Below are 20,957 nucleotides of genomic sequence, written 5' to 3' on the forward strand. Positions count from 1 at the left end.
GTCATACGGGGCTAGTGGTTTTCATGCACGTCTTGAGATTTATACAAAAACCATGAGGTCAGAAATTTGCTTGATATAAAAATTATAAAAAAATCACGTCTTGAGATTTATACAAAAACCATGAGGTCAGAAATTTGTTTGATATGAAAATTATAAATGTGAGTTTAGTAGTCATCGATTATCGATTGTAAATATAATTTTTCTTACCAAAAATGTGAGCATATATGAAACAAAAGGGTTAGGAGAAAGATATATGGTAAAGAGGAATTGAAGTGATTGGACAGAATAAGCGGTGGGAGTGGGCGGATTAAGACATCGCATGCCATCTCTTCGTCACTCATCTTCTGTAGATAAACTTACCTTTTTGAAGTAACATATGATATATAACACGACGGGATGTGATAGCTCGTTTGGTAAGGACCTTGGGGGCCAACTGTCATGCTCCCGGGTTCGACGCCAGGCGGAGGAGAACTGCCCATCCTGTCATCAAATGCGGTACTGGGTGTTGGGCCTTGTCCCCAGTCCAGATAAAGCCCTCACGGGTGAAGTGGACCGCTGCCCGGGCCCAGGGAATAACCCGCGAAGCGGGGAACCCTGGATTATCAAAAAAAAAAAAAAAAAACATATGATATATAACATCTACAAAACTATAGTTTTACTCCTTTTTATATGATTTGGTTTTGAACTTCCAGTGGCCTTTCGTTAAAGATTTTTGTGATTGGCACTAGAAGCGTTTCTTCGAAAATGATTTAATCATAATACTCAAGTTTTTTGTTTTAAAATAAAAAGTATGCAGCGAGAAGATGTTAGTCATGAAATACAAAAATGTAAGATTTTATAGTTTTGTGTGGTTTAGAAGTGTGATGTTTTAAGCCTTATCTCAAGGTTAAAAGGAGCAGCTAGATTTTTCTTTCTTATTTTGGATATGATTTTAAAAGTTTTTGGCCCACTTTGAACACTTGAAGCAAAACAGTATTTTATTCTTTTGCAGTTCTACTTTCTAGTAGAATTATTCTCTGGGAAATCTGGTACAAACATAAACCAGATTTTTTATATTTATCAGAAAAGAAAAAAGAAGCGTTTGTTGCTTTTTATGCTTCTTATATCTCTCTTTAGATATGGTTGATATGTACGGTGAAAGACTTGGTAATATATTGGTATATATTTAGGTGGAAGGAGAGATATTGGTCTTTGGATGGTTCTCAGGTTTCTTGGAATTCGAAAACGGATTATGGAAGGGGCTTGCAGATGTGGTCTTTGGTCACATCAAACCGAAGACAGCCACATCGCTCATTAGTTGGATTTGGATATGGAGTTCATCAGCGGGTAATTGGACATAGATTACTTTTTGGACTTGGACATGGAGCTCAAAAGCGTGTACTTGGACATATGGTTTTGTTATGGATGGAATACTTTTATAAAGAACTTATTATGAGATTTATTAGATCAAGGCCTTATGTTTTAGAGTTTACCCGAGGCTATAAAAGATCAATTTTAATGGGTTTTATGAATTGGTATAATATTTTCTTTCTCATGATATGGAGCCGGAGACTTATAATTTATTTAAATTATAATTTTATACATATATTATTTTTACATAATATAGGTATTAAGGAGGAAGCCCGAGGTTTTTCCATGGGATCTTATATGGTATTTGGGAGAATAATGAATCACAAGAGAATGTTGGAGATTAGGAACTTGTTGCTAGAGACCATTCTAATATTTTATTTCATCACGGGACACACAAGTGTTTTCTTCGGAGGTTTCAAGGAAATTTATTATGGGATTGAGAGATAGTAAAGTTAATAAGCTTGATGGCATTAACATGGCGGAGAGCCTATATATTATGGGGGTTGGAGAATTCAGGGTATCATTACACCCAATTTAGACAGCTCAAGGGAGCCTTTCTATATATTTTTTAACTGAGAGCACTAAGTTAGAATTGTCGAGGAATGGGAAGTAAGTGAACTATAAGGTATTTAAGGGAGATATGACATAAACATAAGTCTGATTTTTATTTTTATCGGAGACAAAGCAAGAGTTTGAGTTTGTTCAGGAATTTCAATCTCATTTTGTATTTGATAATCTGGTCACAGTGGATCCAATGGGGCGGAGTGGTGGACTAGCGCTTTATTACAATAATGAGTATCAGGTTAATGTTTTATATTCAAGTAATCGAATGATAGATGTGGAAGCAGTGGCTCCTGGGAAAACGATATATATGCATTTGTGTATGGAGATCCAGTTCAAGACCTACGAGAACAAGTGTGGGAACGCTTAACTAGATATGGAATTTCGCGATCCGAACCTTGGTTTATTATTGGTGATTTAAATGAGATCACATGAAATCATGAAAAAGATGGTGGAGCTTTGAGAAGTGCGAACTCATATGTTCTTTTTAATAATATGATAAGGAATTGTGGATTACTGGAGTTTCCTGTCAAGGGAAATAAGTTGTCATGGCAAAGAAGAAGGGGAAAAGGCAAAGGGGCAGTAATGGTTAGATGTCGTTTAGATCGTGCATTAGCGAATGAGGAGTGTCACACTCTATTCCCATATTCTTATACAGAATATTTAGGGATGGTGGCATCGGATCACCGCCCAGTGGTGGCATCAGATCACCGCCCAGTGGTGGCTTACTTAGAAGATAAAGTCCCCCGGAGAAAAAGGCAGTTTAGATTTGATAAGAGATGGGTTGGACAAGAAGGCCTTATGGAATCAATTACAATGGGATGATCAGATTGTAGTGAAGGAACATGAACTGGTATAGTGACAAAAATTAGTAATTGCCGCCACGAAATATCCAAATGGAGGAAAAATAATCCACCCTATGGGAAGGAAAAAATACCAGACTTACAGAAAGCTCTCGAAGAGGTACAAACAGATGATACTAGGTCTCAGGAGGATATTCTAGAGGTGTCTAGGAAGTTGCAAGAGGCATACAAGGACGAAGAGGAGTATTGGCATCAGAAAAGTAGAAATATGTGGTATTCATCTGGAGACCTCAACACAAAATTCTATCACGCTTTAACTAAACAACGAAGGGTCCGTAATAGGATCGTAGGGCTACATGATGTTGAGGGAAATTGGATTACAGAGGATAATGGAGTAGAGAAAGTTGCGGTAGACTATTTTGAAGAATTTTTTACTACAACTTCTCCATCGGAGTTTGACGATTTTCTCTCAGGGGTAACACCGAGCATAACTCCACAGATGAATCAACGATTATTGAGGATAGCGACAGAGGATGAGGTCAGATAGGCTCTGTTTATGATGCATCCAGAGAAGGCGCCAGGACCGGATGGCATGACAGCTCTCTTTTTTTCAACATTCATTGCATATTATTAAGAGTGATTTGGTGGAGATGGTGAATGATTTTTTGGTTTCTGGAGAAATGGATTCAAGGTTAAATATTACTAATATATGTATGATTCCAATGACAGAGAGACCTACAAGGATGATGGAGTTGCGACCTATCAGTCTATGTAATGTAGGGTATAAAATTATTTCGAAGGTTTTGTGTCAACGTTTGAAGTTATTGCTACCCTCTCTCGTATCAGAAACTCAATCGGCATTTGTGGCAGGACGGTTGATTTATGATAATATTCTTATAGCACATGAAATGTTTCATGGATTACAGACTAATGAGGCGTGTAAAGGAAAATATATGGCAGTCAAAATGGATATGAGTAAGGCCTACGATAGGGTAGAATGGGAGTTTATTAAGGCATTACTACAGAAAATGGGGTTTCATGATCATTGGATTAAACTAATGATGGAGTGTATATCATCGGTTCAATATCGGGTCCTATTAAATGGCCAACCTCGGGGCCTCATTGTGCCACAAAGGGGTTTACGTCAAGGAGATCCTTTATCTCCCTATTTATTTATTCTGTGTACCGAGGCTTTGATATCAAATATTAAGAAGGCGGAGAGGGAGAAACAATTAACAGGAATAAAGGTGGCCAGAGCATGCCCTTCAATATCACATTTGCTTTTTGCGGACGATAGTCCCTTCTTTTGTAAAGCTCAAAAGCAAGAGTGTAAAACCATTCTCAGGATTTTAAAGGAGTATGAGATAGCTTCAGGTCAACTAACAAACTTTGATAAGTCTTCAATTCAATTTGGGCACAAGATCGAAGATTCTGTCAGACAGGAGTTAAGAGATATTTTGGGCATACAGAATTTGGGAGGAATGGGAAACTCTCTAGGCCTCCCAGAAAGTCTTGGGGGTTCTAAAATACAAGTTTTTGTCTTTGTACAGGATCGTCTAAATAATAGGATCAATGGCTGGACTTTTAAGTTCTTTACGAAAGGAGCAAAGGAAGTGATCATCAAATCAGTGATTACGGCTTTGCCAAATCATGTGATGTCTTGCTATCGTTTAAACAAGGCTACTGGAAAAAAACTGACGAGTGCGGTAGCACAATTTTGGTGGAGTCCTGGAGGTAATACAAGAGGAATGCATTGGAAATCATGGGAAAGTATGTATTAGTAAGGACGATGGAGGTTTAGGGTTTAAAGATATCACTGATTTCAATACAGCGATGCTTGGTAAACAATTATGACGGCTGATAGAGAAGTCAAATACTTTATTTTCTCGAGTTTTCAAAGGTCGGTATTACAGGAATGCTGGATCCGCTTCGTTCATATTCTCCGTCATATGGCTGGCGGAGTATCATATCTGCTAGATCTCTGGTAAGCAAAGGACTAATCAAAAGGGTGGGAAAATGATCCTCTATTTCCGTATAGAATGATTCTTGGCTCCCAACCACTCGCCCGAGACCAGCTAATAAAAATCAACACAATCTTTACTCAGACCTTACAGTGGATTCTCTTATTGATCCTCATTTGCGAAGATGGAATTCACAGGCGCTTCGGGCTTTGGTGGATCCACAGGATGTGAAATTGATAGAAAGTATACCACTGAGTAAAACTCAGATGGCAGATAAAGAAGGATGGCATTTCACAAATAATGGAAAATATACGGTAAAATCTGGATATCAGGTTGAAAGGATATACGCAGATAAGGAAAAACCACCATTAGTGTTTGGGCCCACAGTTGATATTCTGAAGGCATATTGTTGGAAAATACGGTGTCCACCGAAAATTAAACATTTTCTATGGCAATTGGTGACAGGGTGCATAGCAGTTAAGAAGAATTTGCAAGCGCGAGGGATACATAGAGATACCTGTTGCGCAAGATGTGGAGCTGAGGAGGAATCGATCAACCATGTATTTTTTGAATGCCCTCCTGCACTTCAGATGTGGGCTCTTTCAAAGATTCCAACAAACCCAGCTATGTTCCCAACAAGCTCTCTCTTCGTGAACATGGATCATCTCTTTTGGAGAGTTGTTCCACAGATGGAGGACCATCAGTTTGCATGGATACTATGGTACATTTGGAAAGGAAGAAATAATAAAGTCTTTAGTAATCTGGATGTGAATCCTAAAGATACCCTTAAACTGGCAGAAACGGAATCTATACTTTGGGCTGAGACACAAATTTTGAATGACCAAAAGAGGATTCCACAGGTAGAGGCTACGATTCTTTCGTCAATTCCCGGAAGATGGTGTTTCACGGATGGTTCCTGGAAAGAGAACGATATTTTCTCAGGTCAAGGATGGTATAGTACTTTAGAAGGATTTGAGGGCTTGATGGGAGCAAGGAATGTCCGGGCTTCCCTCTCTCCCCTTCATGCAGAGATGGAAGCGCTACTATGGGCAATGGAATGCATGAGAAACTTACGACAATTTCAGGTACGTTTACAACGGAATGTTCTCAATTGGTGGAGATGGTTTCAGAACCAGAAGAATGGCCAGCGTTTGCAAGTTACTTGGAAGATATAAACAGCCTGAAAGAGAGTTTTTTTCCGAGTAAAGATTATCTATGTACCAAGAACGCAGAACAAGAAGGCGGATAGCTTAGCACGCAGCGCTAGGAAGGAAACGTCATTTGTAGTTCACATGGATCAAGATCTCCCGCTATGGTTCACAGAGTCAACATGAGTCTGTAAAGTTGTTGACAAAAAAAAAGTAGAATTATTTTTAAAAATGGAAAGAAATAGACGTTAAAAAAGGAAAGAAATATAAACGAATAAGAATGCAGTCAATTAGGGCCGAAGCCCGCAGTCCGAGCCCGCCCAGCCCTAAAAATTATTTGGTTTGAGCTTAGTTTTATAAGCCAAAAAAAAATTGGGTCTTTCGGACTAAGCCCATTTGGACTTTGGATATTTTAGGCCTAAGCCCGTTTGGGCTAGGGTCGGCCCGAAAACCCGAAATTTTATATTTTAGCTTAAATATTATCGTTCTTGTAATCGAAACCATTATTAGTATTGACATATTATTTTAATATTTTTATCCAAACTCTAATAAAACAAATATAAAAATTGTTATGCACTTTATTGTTTCAGCATTACAAATGTTGCATTTTAAATTTCGCAAATGTACCTTCTTATTTCATATAAAGCATGTTTTGTTTTTAATTTCAAAATACAGAGTATGAAACGTTTGACCTTGTTTATCATAAATTTTGTTCTTTTATATGTTTAGTTTTAATTGATATTTGATTATTTAAATCTTATCAATTTTTTTTTGTTTATAATATGTTTTTAAAGCATACGAAAAATAAAATATTTTGATGAAGAAGAAAATTTTAAACTCATGCTGTCAAAAAAAAAAAAAAAAAAAAAGAAAATTTTAAACTCACTTTATATATATATTTTTTAAATGAAACTGTTTTTAATGAAAACTAGGTGTTTGCCCAAAATAAAACTTAACATATTAACAATACATAATAAAAATCACTTACGTGACTTCTCAATTAATATATAGTATGATTTATCTCTTTAAAACCAATGATAAATTTGGTTAATGTAAACATGAAAACATGTATTAGGAAAATGGTAATCTAAGTAATTTTTCTCATAATTTTGTCAAATCACAAATCACACTTTCTCACTCATTTTTTATTTAGTGTTTAATATAAAACTTAAATGGGTTAAACAAACTATTTCTTCCTTTAAAACATACATATTTTAATTAAATCTGAATAATTAATAAGAAAATATAATTTTTAAATTTTTAAATAATGAAATGTTGTTATTTTAGGCATATATACTTAATATTAATGTGAGATCCAATATTATATCAAAATGAAATATTTTTATTTGTGTAAATGTTTTAAAATTTTTAGTATTGTACATTTTAAAAGTTTATTATAGAGCAAAATAACTTTTCATTATTTTAAAATAATTTATCTAACTTGCAATTTACCTTATATTTTCTGTCTTCGACTTTAACAGTTATAGAACAAGTCATTTTTTATTGATCTTTCTTACTCAATTTATCACAATGTTTTAAAAACACATAAAACTAATTAGTTCACATTATAATAACACAAAAAAACTGCATCTCGACAAATAAATAAAATTAAATACATAAGAATATAAAAGAACCAAGGATACAACAAACATATTTTATTATTCTTCTCTCATGTTTTTTTTTATTTTTGTCTCCTTTATTTTTTTTACTATTCAAAACACGCATGATAATTTTATTATAATCAAAGCTATATGAATTATATTAATAGAGTATTAACTCTAGGAAAAGCATGTGAAAAATACTTTGATTGATTTAATTTTAAATGACTTACTTTATAATAATTTTAAATGAATTACTATATGATATAATTTTAAGTGACTTACCGTATAATAATTTTAATTCATTTGTTTATATTAATAGATGAATTAAATAACATTTCTTGATTAATATAATTTTTAATGACTTACCATATAATTTTTATGTTTTGAAATATAAATATATTATAATCATTTCTAAAAGTGATAACTTATCTATGATATCACATTGTCATTGAATAATGATGAGAATTTTTTTAAATTATATATTTGACTGTTTTCCATTCATTTGAAACATTTTAGAATATATATAGTGAATGAGTGAGTTTAATTAATATTATTAGGTTTACATTAATTAGTTTTCTGAAATCTATGATTTATTGTATTCACTACTAATATAAATATATTAAAAACGTTTTTATAATTGTTTCTCTAGTATTATATGTATTTAAATGTATATTATCAATTTATATAATGTAATTTATGATATTTATTTTTTTCTATAAATAAATTATATTAATTCATCTCTTTTTTTTAAGGCTGATTTATTACGGCATTACAATTATGAGAAATATTACATAGACGATTTAACAACCGGCAATACTACATGCCTTATGAGGATCTACACCTAATTGCATCACCTGAGCCGTCCTACGAAGATCCACGTCTGACTGGATTTACTTGCACCATGTTGAAGATCCCTTGTAAGCATTTCTTCCGTAGTCTATAGAAATAAATCGCTCTTTCAGGGACTTTTAACCTTGATTTCCTTTATTCTGCAATAGATTGTATAGTTTGAGATTCGAACCCCAGACATGGGTGTAGAAGCTTTTAATCCTTCACCATTAATAAATTATATTAATTCATCTCTATTTTAGATGTTTAATTGTATGTTTGAAAACATATATTAGATTAGGTAATTCTAGGGTTAGTTTACTTTTAAAAACTTTAATTAAATAAAAAAAAAATTTAAACCATCAACCAATCAAATAATATTAATTCATCTATATATAAGATGTTTAATTGTATGTTTGAAAACATATATTAGATTTGGTAATTCTAGGGTTAGTTTCCTTTTAAAAAAATTAATTAAATAAATAAAAAATTAAAAACCTCAACCACTCAAATTATAACAATTAATTAGAAAGTTCTCCTATGAGCGACACATCAGCAAAAATCACTTAAGTGACTTCTTATTTAATATATAGGAGGATTCCTATTTTGGTAATTTTTGAAAAATATAGTAATAATCTATTCAAATATGTCAATAAATAATATAATAATAGAAATATAAAATATTTTACAAATTTTGAAATATTATTTAAGTATGCTTTTACAATCATACAATTTTTCTTACGAAACAAGATTTTCAAAATTTTAAACAATATTTTTCAAAATTATAATTTTTTTTAATCGTAATATCTTTTGTTTCCTTTTGATACCTACAAATTTTTAAAATTACGTTTAGTTTATATTTTGATAATTATAAAAAATAATTTTATTACTTATCAAGATTTAAAAATTATAAATATTTAATCGTAACATCATTTATTTCCTTTTGACACCTACAATTTTAGAAATTCTGTTTAGTTTCATATTTTGATTTAATATATCTTAACCCAAAGAAATAAATGAAAATCTATCTAAACTTATAATTTTAAATTTATACATATCTATTCTTAGATGTAATTTAAAATAAAGTAAATTTTTTATTTATCTTTAATTTATGTTCAAGTAAATTAATATTTATATTAAAATATTGGTATACAATTAATAAAATCTAAAATATTAACAAAATTTATTTAAATTTTTTTTTTATCGCTGCACATAGTGCAGGAAAAATCCTAGTATATATATATACTAGTGGGTGATCTTTGTTTCCCGCAAAACAAAGTTGTATTTTTGCGGTTCGGAATCTAATACAATACTCTTTTCATTTTTAAAATAATTTTTTCGTTTTTAAAAGATAAATTTTAACAGATTTTTGTTGCTATTATAAATACATGTACCTGTTTTCATACAATTGTATTAATTTAGAGTCATTACTTTACGATATATCTAGTGAAAATCATTAATTTTATTAAATTAATATTGTTTTAAACTTTAGAGATATTTTGAATTTATTTATAAAAATATACCTTTTATGAAAAATAATATATATATATATATATATATATATATAAATTAAGATATTTTACCTTATAAAAATAGTCATTTTAGATTTGCATGCATTCTTGACTAATTAATGGTAACAAATCTTAAATTTTAAGAAAACAATTATTTAGAAAAAAATAATAATTTCTTAAAATACAATAGCTGAGATTCTTAGAAAATTGTTTAGTTTGTATGTAATTACATATTTATAATAAAACACTGATTTGTTTCTTAATATGTGTGTATGAGATATACATATGAGTCACATTACTATATTTATAATATACATTAATTTTTACTTAATATTTCATAAAGTTTTATTATTATATTATTAAGTTTTACTTAATATGTGTATATGAGATATATAAATTTTTTGAGTAGCTTCTAAGAGCAACTCCATGGCTTATATTCTCTACAATATCGTCCACGATTATGAACTGTTACAAGATATTAAAACAGAAGGTTTTTTTTTTTTGAATTTTTCTGTGTAAACAGATATTATTATAAAATTAAGAAAATGCTTAATTTTGGTGCATGTACATTAATTAATTTTTGAATTCGACATTTATCTTGGTTCTATTATATTATTTGGTGTTTATAGAATATGTTTCATAAAATTTAATTTTTCTAAGATATAATTCTATTAAATCTGATTAAAATATATATGATGTGTTAAGAAAATATAATAGTAATTACATTATAAATATGAAAAAAATATGAAAAAGCATTTCAATTCTTAGATAACTTCAACTAATTTTTTGAAAAACAATTCAGAGTTTCAAACAAAAGATTCTTCTTGTTTTTCTTGGTTTTTTATTTTTTATACTTTTTTTTTTGAAAATAGCTTTCTATTTAAATGCAAATCATTTTTTTATTCTTAATGAATTGAAATGTAATCAGAAGCTTGATGGGATATTATTCCCATTAATAAAAATGTGATTTTTGGAGGTAAAAGTGTGCTTCCATAAATGCTTTTTTGCGATTTTTAAAACAATTTTTTATTATATAGGTACCTATCAATTCTTTTGTTTAATACAAAATATATATATATATATATAGCCATGCAAGACGAAAGAAGGAAGCACAAAACCATCTTGACAACTTCCAAAGCATATATGCCTTTAACCACGATAAATCAATACTTATTTGACTCATAAATATGATAAATACTATAATTATTATACAACCTTCAACACTCCAATGTCATAATAAACTAACAGGCAACAAATAGTTATCAAAGACAAACTTATATGTCTATTGGTGATGACTATGAGGATCATCGTACAATAATTTGGCATGACCTAGAGAATCTCGGAAAGTTAAGGAGTTCTATGAAGATGTCAGATTCTCCTTTCTTTGGGGCATCATCCAAGCTTAATGTTAGCTTGTGGACAGATTCTCCTTTCTTTAGGGAATCATGCAAACTTAATGATAGTTTCTTGAGGTTTGGTGAGTTCTCCAGTAAGTAACCCACTAGTGACATCTCCAACGCCTCCCCTTTCAATGGCCTTTCTACGTCAACATGCTCTAGAGATGATAACAGATTCCAAGGTCTGGCAATAACAGTAAGGTCCACCCTGAGGTAATTTACACTAGTTCCCTGCACATAAAATACAACCGAGACACAAGTTTAAGAATAATTTACTCACAAGTTCATGAGTTTGTTAGATAATCCTCACCACGACAAGAGTTTTTAGATTCGGGCAGACTTCAAGAAAGACTGGCAACATCTCCCACATGTAGCTGTCGAACCTGACACACAAGGTATATAGGTTACGAAATACCGGTAGTTGTACATATCTTGCGTAATCATATATGACCTACAAGAACAACATCAACAAAAAAGGTATTAGTGTTAATAAATGAAGTATTACATCGATAGTTGGAGAATAATTAAATAGCATTCTCTCGAGTTGATCCATGTTTTAAAAAAAAAATGTTTCAAAAACTTATTTTTTTATATTTGTTTTGAAAATATACTTTTTTGTACAACTACCAGTATTTTTTCTTTTTTTTTTAAATACAATTTTCAGTGTATTTTTTGTTAGTTAATAAGAATACATTGCAAAATTTTGATTGATTAAAAGTTATGAGAAATAGTCAATAACAGAAAAAAAATATTTATATTTAAAATTTAAGATGTTTTTAATATATGTGAAAATTCAAAAACATACATTTTGAACGAAGAGAAATATATAATTGGTTTAAAGTTGGAAATCAAGAAATATAGGTACCTTGAGAGTAGAGGAGGCGATGGTCAGATCTTTCACCTTAGAGATCCCAACGAGAAAATCACGAACCATATCTCTCTTTTGTATTTCATTTGCAACTTGTAGCCTCCTTTCATTTGTCAAATTAAACACAGTCTCTATATCAGCTTCTACAAGGGAAGGCTGGTTCTTTATAATGAAACTCGTAGTTCCACCATCACTGATCCTCAGATACTTAAGCATGGGAGCATCAATTTCAACTATACTATCTTCCTCATAATCATCATTCGTATCCCAATAATGCAAGAAGCTCAATAGAGACTGGGAACGCACACGTAAAATGGGCATTCCATCACCGTAAATTCTATCAATACTAACGTTTTCAAGAACTGGGCATTGTGAGATTAACTTCTCTAATGCCCATCGGTTGGTATACTCAACGACGATTAAAACAATATCTTTGAGAAAAGGTAATGAAACACGCTCGGGACTAGGTAAGCTCATTCCCACGAGCCTTAGGGACACCAAGCTACTACAAGTGTAAACTGTTGGATTCATCATGAGATCCTGATCACATACAACGTCCGAAAGATCAAGATGTTCAACTTTAAGCCTAGCAGCAGTGTCGACCCAGCGATTGACAAGACCAGGCTCTTCAGCGTAAGAAGAATCGTAAGTTAACTTAAACCGATGTATGGACAAACCGCGGTTGCGTTTGAGAAAGTTATCGACAAAACTCACGAATGTTTCGTGTATATTGAAATCCTCGGTGTCCAAATCCAGACCAGGTACGTCTTTCCAGAGAGTTGTCCATCGGGTGGACAGCACACTAGTCTTAACCACATCTTTGGTCGGAAGATTTAAGAATACCTGCAATATCAAGCAATCTGGCAAACTGCTTAGCCGATCAACTTCGCTCGGTGGGTTGGTGGAACGAGCACGTTTCACCCTGGCTGCATCCATGAACGTAAACATCAAATCAAAAAGGAGAGGAGAATAGGTAAGGGCTTCTAAAGATTGGCTATAGAGGCCAGATAGATTGTGGTGGATTTTTATCTCTACACGTTTCTAGTTTCTGAGATGATGAAAGTTTCTTTACCAAAATACACATATATATACTAGTGGGTGATCTCTGTTTCCCGCGAAATTTTGTATTCTTTGCGGTTCAAAATCTAGTAGAATATTCTTTTCATTTTTAAAAATAAATGTTTCGTTTCTAAAAGATAATTTTTAACAGATTTTTTTCTGCTTCTATAAATAAATGTACTTGTTTTTTATACAATTGTATTCATTTAGAGTCATTTATTTACGATATATCTAGTGAAAATCATTAATTTTATTAAATTAATATTGGTTTAAACTTTAGAAATATTTTGAATTTATTTATAAACATATGACTTTATGAACAAACATCTTATATATATATATATATATACTGAGAGATTTTACCTTATAAAAATATTCATTTTAGATTTGTATGCATTTTTGACTAATTAATGGTAACAAATCTTCAATTTTAAGAAAATATTTATTTAGAAAAAATAAATTTCTTAAAATACTATAGCTGAGATTCTTAGAAAATTGCTTACTTTGTAAGTAATTCCATATTTATAATGAAACATCGATTTGTTTTTTAATATGTGTATAAGAGATATACATATGAGTCACATTACTACATTTATAATATATCATTAATTTTTACTTAATATGTGTATATGAAATATATAAATATTTTTAGTAGCGTTCTAAGAACAACTCCATGGCTTATATTCTATACAATATCGTCGGTACGAATTATGTCAACACGCTACATAACTTTTTCTAGGTTGGGGTTCCTATGCGAAGCAGTGGATTCCATTTCAGGTCGACGTGGTGAGCCTTTCGAAGTCTGATTCTTACTTCTTTCCTTTTTTTCTTCTTTTAACTACTGTCTGATTCTTTCTATTATTGTCAGAAAAACGTGATGATAAAATTTCATGCCTTGTTGTAGGCAGTGGCAGATCTAGAACCATTTATAATTGGGGGCACAATACTAAAAAACAAAAACATATGAATGGAGGGCACAAATTTATTTATTCACTACACTAAGAACAATTAAATCAAGGGGAGTTGGGCTGTATAGCCTTCAAACAAATTATAATTCATTAGATTACTAAAACCCCTAATTTTCATCTACAGTACATGTATTTTATGTAATAATGCTATATTACCCTTCAATTCAACCTGTGTAACCTGCTGATAATTATTTATTAAAAGAAATATTAAATAAATAATTTAATAAATTGTGGTTTTCATTGTTCCACATCTCTTTCTCTTCTCCTCCAATCTCTGTTTCTTTTTCATACATACGAACACAAACCACTAGACGAAGAAAGAACATGGATACTGGGCTTGTGGAATTGAGTTTGGAGGAGAAGATGGCCCGATTTGTTTTTTTTTTGAGTTTTTTTTAATGTTGTTGATCTATATTTTTTTGGTTGTTATTTAAATTTTTATAGTATGTTGTATTGATATGGTACAGTGAAGAATAATTACTCTGAACTAGTGAATGCGTGTATCACCATTTCTGTAAAAGAGGAAGATGTGAAGAAGATGAACTCGCCGACTATACTATATGTAGTGAAAGAAAATTATTGCATAGTACGATTCTTATATTTTTGTACAATTCGCAAGTACCAAAATAAATAGTACGCTACGGTTGTTGTATTATTGTACCATCGATTGTTTGATAAATTCATTATTTATCAATTTCTTGTTTACAACTATATGTATTATACTATGTATTTTGTTCTATACTATTTGGGTTTAGAGTTTATACTTAAGTTTAGGGTTTAATGATTAAGATTTAGGGTTTAGTATTTGGAAGGTGGGGGTTGAGGTTTGGGTTTAGTGATATGTCCCATTCGACGATTAATAAAGAGTGTTCTTTTTTGCTCACTAATTTGTACTATACTATGTATTTTGTTCCATTCTATTTGGGTTTAGAGTCTATACTTGAGTTTAGGGTTTAGTGATTATGATTTAGAGTTTAGTTTGGAAGGTGGGAGTTTAGGTTTGGGTTTAGTGATAATAGCATTTTTGTGTTTAGTATTCAAAAGTTAGGTTTGAGTTTAGCATTGAAGAGTTTTGTTTGGATTTAGTTTAATATTACATAATATTATATACTATTTTCATATTTTGATAATTGGGTTTAAAGTTTATATTTGGGTTTAGGATTCAGTAATTAGGATTTAGGGTTTAGTATTTAGATGGAAGGGTGATGTTTAAAGTTTAGGGTTTATTATTTAGGAGTTGAGGTTTTGAGTAAAGTTTGGTATTTACTAGATGTGAGTAAATTTTGAATCCTATTAATTTTAGTGATATGGTATAGAAAAATCAGATGCATCTTTATGTGTTAAACAAAAGTGTGGTGTTGGTTGTATTACGTGTGATAATTAATTGTGGGGTGTCAAAATGTTGATGTCATCAGTTTCTCTCTCAATTACTGGCAACTTGAACAAAAAATGGATAATACCGGATAGAAGTTGACATAATTGTTATGGACTTTATTATGTCAAAATCAATGTTCTACACTTAATTTTTTTTTCAAATTTGGTCATTTGGCAAATTCACTCATAAATCAAATTAGCTTAAGTTATTTAGAAAAAAAAATAAAAAGAGTAGTGGACACGTGCCCCGGTACCCGCAAGCCTACGTCTGCCCCTGGTTGTAGGTTGTCAATTTTGGATCACTGATAAAATTGGATCTATCCATTTCGTCTCGCCAAGTCATCACCGTCTCCATCTAACACTAATTTGCAAGGTATGATCTTCTCTTTACTAACCCATAAACATAAACTGATTTTCTTTTTGCCAAAACACTTTTTTTTAACTTTCAATTTTTTTAGGAAGAAAATTCTATATTACTTGATTGTAACAAAAACTTAATGTGTAATTTGTGAAAACAAATTAAACATTACATCCTGTCATTAATTGATTGTTAGAGATTGTATATGTTTCTTTTGTCTTTACATTTTTGATCATTTAGTTCTCTTAATCAATCTCGTAATAAAGTAATTTTCCTCTTTTTCGTATTTTCAAGTTTTTTTTTGTTTTGAGGGTAAAATCTGTATTGCTTGATTGGTAATGAAAAATTATGTGTAATTTGTGAAAGAAAATAGAACATATCATCCTGTCATTTGATCGTTATATAGAGACGTTGGTTGACACTCATGATCACTTAGTTTTTCATTACCAATCTCGTTTTTGCAGTTTTCCCTCTCGTTTTTTTAAAATCAATTGTTTTTTGTTTGTTTTTTTGTTTTGTGCCCAGATTGTTTCGTAATTGCTTTTTTAAAAATTGTTTCCTTTGATTCTTTTGCTTGTTTTCACTTTCTTTTTGTGCTTGTTTGCTTTGATATTGATGGAAAATTTCCTTGTGGGTGCAAAACTAAATAATGGTCTAATGTGGATTCGAACTTGAGGCATTAGGGGGTGCACAAGACAATTAAATCATCTCATCTAGCTGATTTCTTTGTCTTCTTACATACAAACACTAAATATTCATAACATTACGGGGGCACGTGCCACCATAGCGGTAGCTCTAGCTTCGACGTCTGATTTGTTACGAGGTAGTCTATTTTACTGCGAGAAGCTTTTACTGGATCTGCTACATGGGATAGAAGAAACAGAGATACAACAACCATCTTCCACGGACGTCTTTAACCATAATAGAAGGGCTTTTGCTTTGGAGTTAACATGCTACAGCTTTTTTGTATACTTAGTGTTAAACACGAACTCTGCTAAATGCTAATAAATTCAACCTCACTCATTGTTAATTTATAGACGAAACAAAGCCAATGTTAAATTACGTACGTTCAATTGAGAAATGGCATCATGCGATATTGTTTGTTATCCATTAATACTCATCATTGAAAGCCTCTTAAAAAAAATACTCATCATACTATTTGAATATATATTTTAAAAATTATATGATAAACCACGTGAGCTATCAGACTATGTATGTTAATACAATTAATGAATTAGTAAAATTTCTAATAGCTTTTTTAATCATATAAAAATTACATAAAAGTAGTCAGCTGACTAATTTGATGATAGGAATTTTACCTAAGAGATTTGATAATTATAGTTTGGAATTTTCTTTACTGACTTGAGATCAACTTTCAATTTTAATAAATTTAGTTTGATGAAGAATAAAAAACTAAGATATATTTGTTTTGTATATTAAAAACTAAGATAATTATAGGCGTTCCATGGATTCCTAAAGGGACCCGAGTTCAAATCTGCACCACACTAGATTTTCACGCGCGTGGCCATCGGGGCTTTCACATTTTATTTCCGAGGAATGGTTTACCATTTTTTAATATTAAAACTAGGTAATAACACGCGCCTTGCGCGGAATATGATTATTAGTTTCGTTATTTTTAATAAAAACACATTAAATCTGTTTAATCTGGACATCGGTTTGGTTTTAAGTTATTTTTGGTTTTTAATCTCCTAATATATAACTATTATTTTAAATTAATATTTATTTTAGTTTATTCGGTTAGAATGTTTGATTTATTAGTTTTTTCGGTAAAAACCAAAAATTACTATTATTTGTTTATTGTCATGTTATGAATTTTAGATAGTCGTCATGTCGAACCAATGGTTTCATATCATAGTTTGTAAACGGATAATAGCTCAAGAAAAATAAAAGAAAATTATTAAGACAAATCATTTCACTACAATTTGGTCACTAGTGAAAGAAGCATTAAAAAAAAATATTTCAACTTCCAAAAAAAAATTGACACTTCAGTTGTGGTAAATACTTAGTCACAAAGTGCTCACATCAAAGTGCAGATGTATGTGTATGTAAAAGTATATAAAAATAGTTGACAAATATGTAAAGATATTGTTAATTAATATTAAATGACATTTTTGTTCAAAATAATACATGAAAGATAAAATTAAAATTAATTAAAAATTAAAAAGGACTTGACATTAGTGAATTTTTTTCATATAAAGAAAAATAAATTGTATCCGTAAATAGAGGTGGGCACATATCGAATATCTGGCTATTTGGAAGCATTCATGTCGATTTAATATTTAGCCACATGGATAGACGGTGACTCTGATATCCGAAATGATTTACAATTTTAAAGAATATCCGATTTGATCCGTAGATAAAATAAATTTTAAAAATAATTGAAAATTTTAATAATAAAATTTTATTACAATAATAAAAATAAAATATTATTTAACTTTATAAAATTTAATACCTAATATAATAAATTTAATTCATAAAATATTGTAAAACTTATATAAACTATAATATATATATATATATATATAATTCTGTACATATATGTATATATATGCATATAACCGATCAAATTAGATATCCGTTCCTAATAATATTGGTATTTGTGATTTGCTTTTTTTTATATTGTATTTTAGCATTTGATTTGCTTCGTAGAGTTACGGATATACATATTTTTTGGTTCAAATCAAAACGGATAACGAATCAAATCAAAATTTATAAATATTTTGCCCAACTTTATCCGTAAACAATAAAAATAATATATATATAGTTTAGCTTTTGATTTGTTATTTGTTTTGATTCGAACCAAAAAATCCAAAGTTTTATTGGAACCATGCATGTGAGTTTTGAATTAAAAAATATGAAATATATAGTGTGAACACATTTATGAATATAGTGTGAACGCGTTAGCATATTTATTATCAAATCATTGTGATGTTGCCACATATCTATTATAATGTGAATGCATTTATTACTATGTTTCACCTTTAATATATGAGGGATATCAAAAATTGTCCTATAAAATAGTTTTACGATTTCTTAACTAGAAAATCGAGACAAAACCCTAATTTCCCACACACAAAAAAAAAACTAAAAACTGATACATAGTATTAAAGCTCGAGTGTAATTAGCATTTCCATTCTTAGATAACTTGAGATCTTAGGTATCTCACAATTGTTTAAGAGCATTTCCTCTCAAACTAGGGTTTTCTATCAAGCCGTCTCCCCAGTTCACTGAGTGTTAATCTCTCTCTCTCTCTCTCTCTGTTGGATAATTTCAATTAACTTGAGGAGCAAGTTAACTCATTAAAATGAAGTTTGATGGGTTAAGGAAAAAAAAAACATATCGAGCTTAGGAATGTTTTCATATTATTATTAGGAAAAGATGTAGCTTCGTCCTATATAAAGATTTCTTATGGAGAGATGTTCCATCAAGAAGAGAAACACATTGAAAGGTTTAGTTTTAAGAGTTTCTAAATCTAATAAGAAGAGAAGTTCTTATAATCTTTGTGTTTGTGCAACTTTAATTGGTATCAGAGCTCCATGTTTCGAAGATCGTTTACAAGAGAAGTTGTAACTCGATCAAAACATGGGAGACAATAACAATTCTCAAGGACGTGATAAAGGTCTTGAGATGAAGAAGGACATACGATGTCTGATGCTATCATCGACCAACTACACCGTATGGTCGATGCGAATGAAAGTGATGCTTTGTTTATACGATGTTTGGGATACGATTGATCCAGGGAGCGATGATGCAAAGAAGAACAATATGGCGATTGCTCTAATCTTTCAATCAGTCCCAGAAGCGCTAATACTTCAGATAGGAGAACATGATACATCGAAGAAGATTTGGGAAGCTATCAAATCTCGTAACCTAGGTGCTGATCGCATGAGAGAAGCGAGGTTACATACTTTGATGTCTGAGTTCGACAAACTGAAGATGGCAGATACAGACACGGTGGATGACTACGCAGGAAAACTTTCAGGCTTAGCATCGAAAGCAGCCGCGTTAGGAGAGATAATGGAAGCATCGAAGATGGTAAAGAAGTTTCTGCAGGAACTTCCAAGAACTAAGTTCATTCACATCGTAGCTTCGTTAGAACAAGTGTTGGACCTAAATTCAACGGGATTCGAAGACATTGTTGGGAGATTGAAGGCTTTCGAAGGACGCATAAAAGAAGAAACCCAAGATGAAGATCAATCGAAGCTAATGTTTGTGAAGAATGATACGCAAGGTCGTGGAAGCCATAACAACTCGCGAGGAAGAGGCAGAGGTAGAGGTTATGGTGGAAGAGGAAGAGGACGAGGAAGGTCTAATGGTTCTGATGGTCATAACAAAGGAGGAGAAGCTTCAGACAAGACCAAGAAGGACTACTCTTAGGTTAGATGTTGGAGATGCGACAAGATGGAGCACTTCGTGTCACATTGTCCTACACAACCAAGAGTAGAAGCTAACCTCACGGAAACACAAGAAGCAGATGCATTATATATGCATGAAGTAGTATTCCTCAACGAAGAGAGAGTGTTTCCTAAGAGGTTTGACGAGTGCAATGGAAATACGAGTATATGGTACCTTGACAATGGTGAAAGTAACCATATGACATGCAAGAGAGAGTTCTTCTCAAACTTAGACGACAGAATCAAAGGCAAAGTCTAATTCGGTGATGGATCAAACGTTGAGATTGTTAGGAAAGGTTCGATCACGTTCATCGGAAAAAACAGGGGAGAGAAGAGCACTCAAAGATATCTACTACATCCCAAGTCTTAAACACAATATCATAAGTCTTGGACAAGCAACTGAGATGGGTTGTGAGGTTAATATGAAAGAAGACTTACTGATGCTGAAAGATCCAAGTGGAAGGCTATTAGTACAAGTCGCAAGGCAACCAAACCGATTGTACAAGACGCCAATGGAGGTTGAATATCCGAAGTGTCTTCAAATACAAGAAACTGATGTTACATGGACGTGGCATGCACGGCTAGGACATGTGAACTTTGGAGTCACGAAGAATATGGTAGACAAGGAGATGGTAGTAGGGATGCCTCAGGTGATACACGAGAAAGATGTGCGCAACGCCTGCTTAGTTGGGAAGCAAACTCGGAAGTCTTTCCCGCCTAAAGCAAAGTATCGAGCATCACACACATTGAAGTTG

The 20,957-nt window shown here is 31.5% G+C and overlaps 1 pseudogene; it reads right to left on the reverse strand.

The window, feature by feature from the left end:
- Positions 1-10,566: 10,566 nt before the first annotated feature.
- Positions 10,567-17,361, reverse strand: LOC106393629 (annotated as a pseudogene).
- Between the last annotated feature and the right edge of the window lie 3,596 nt (positions 17,362-20,957).

The sequence above is a fragment of the Brassica napus genome, chromosome C6, assembly GCF_020379485.1.
Source record: "Brassica napus cultivar Da-Ae chromosome C6, Da-Ae, whole genome shotgun sequence".
NCBI classification, from domain to species: Eukaryota; Viridiplantae; Streptophyta; class Magnoliopsida; order Brassicales; family Brassicaceae; genus Brassica; species Brassica napus.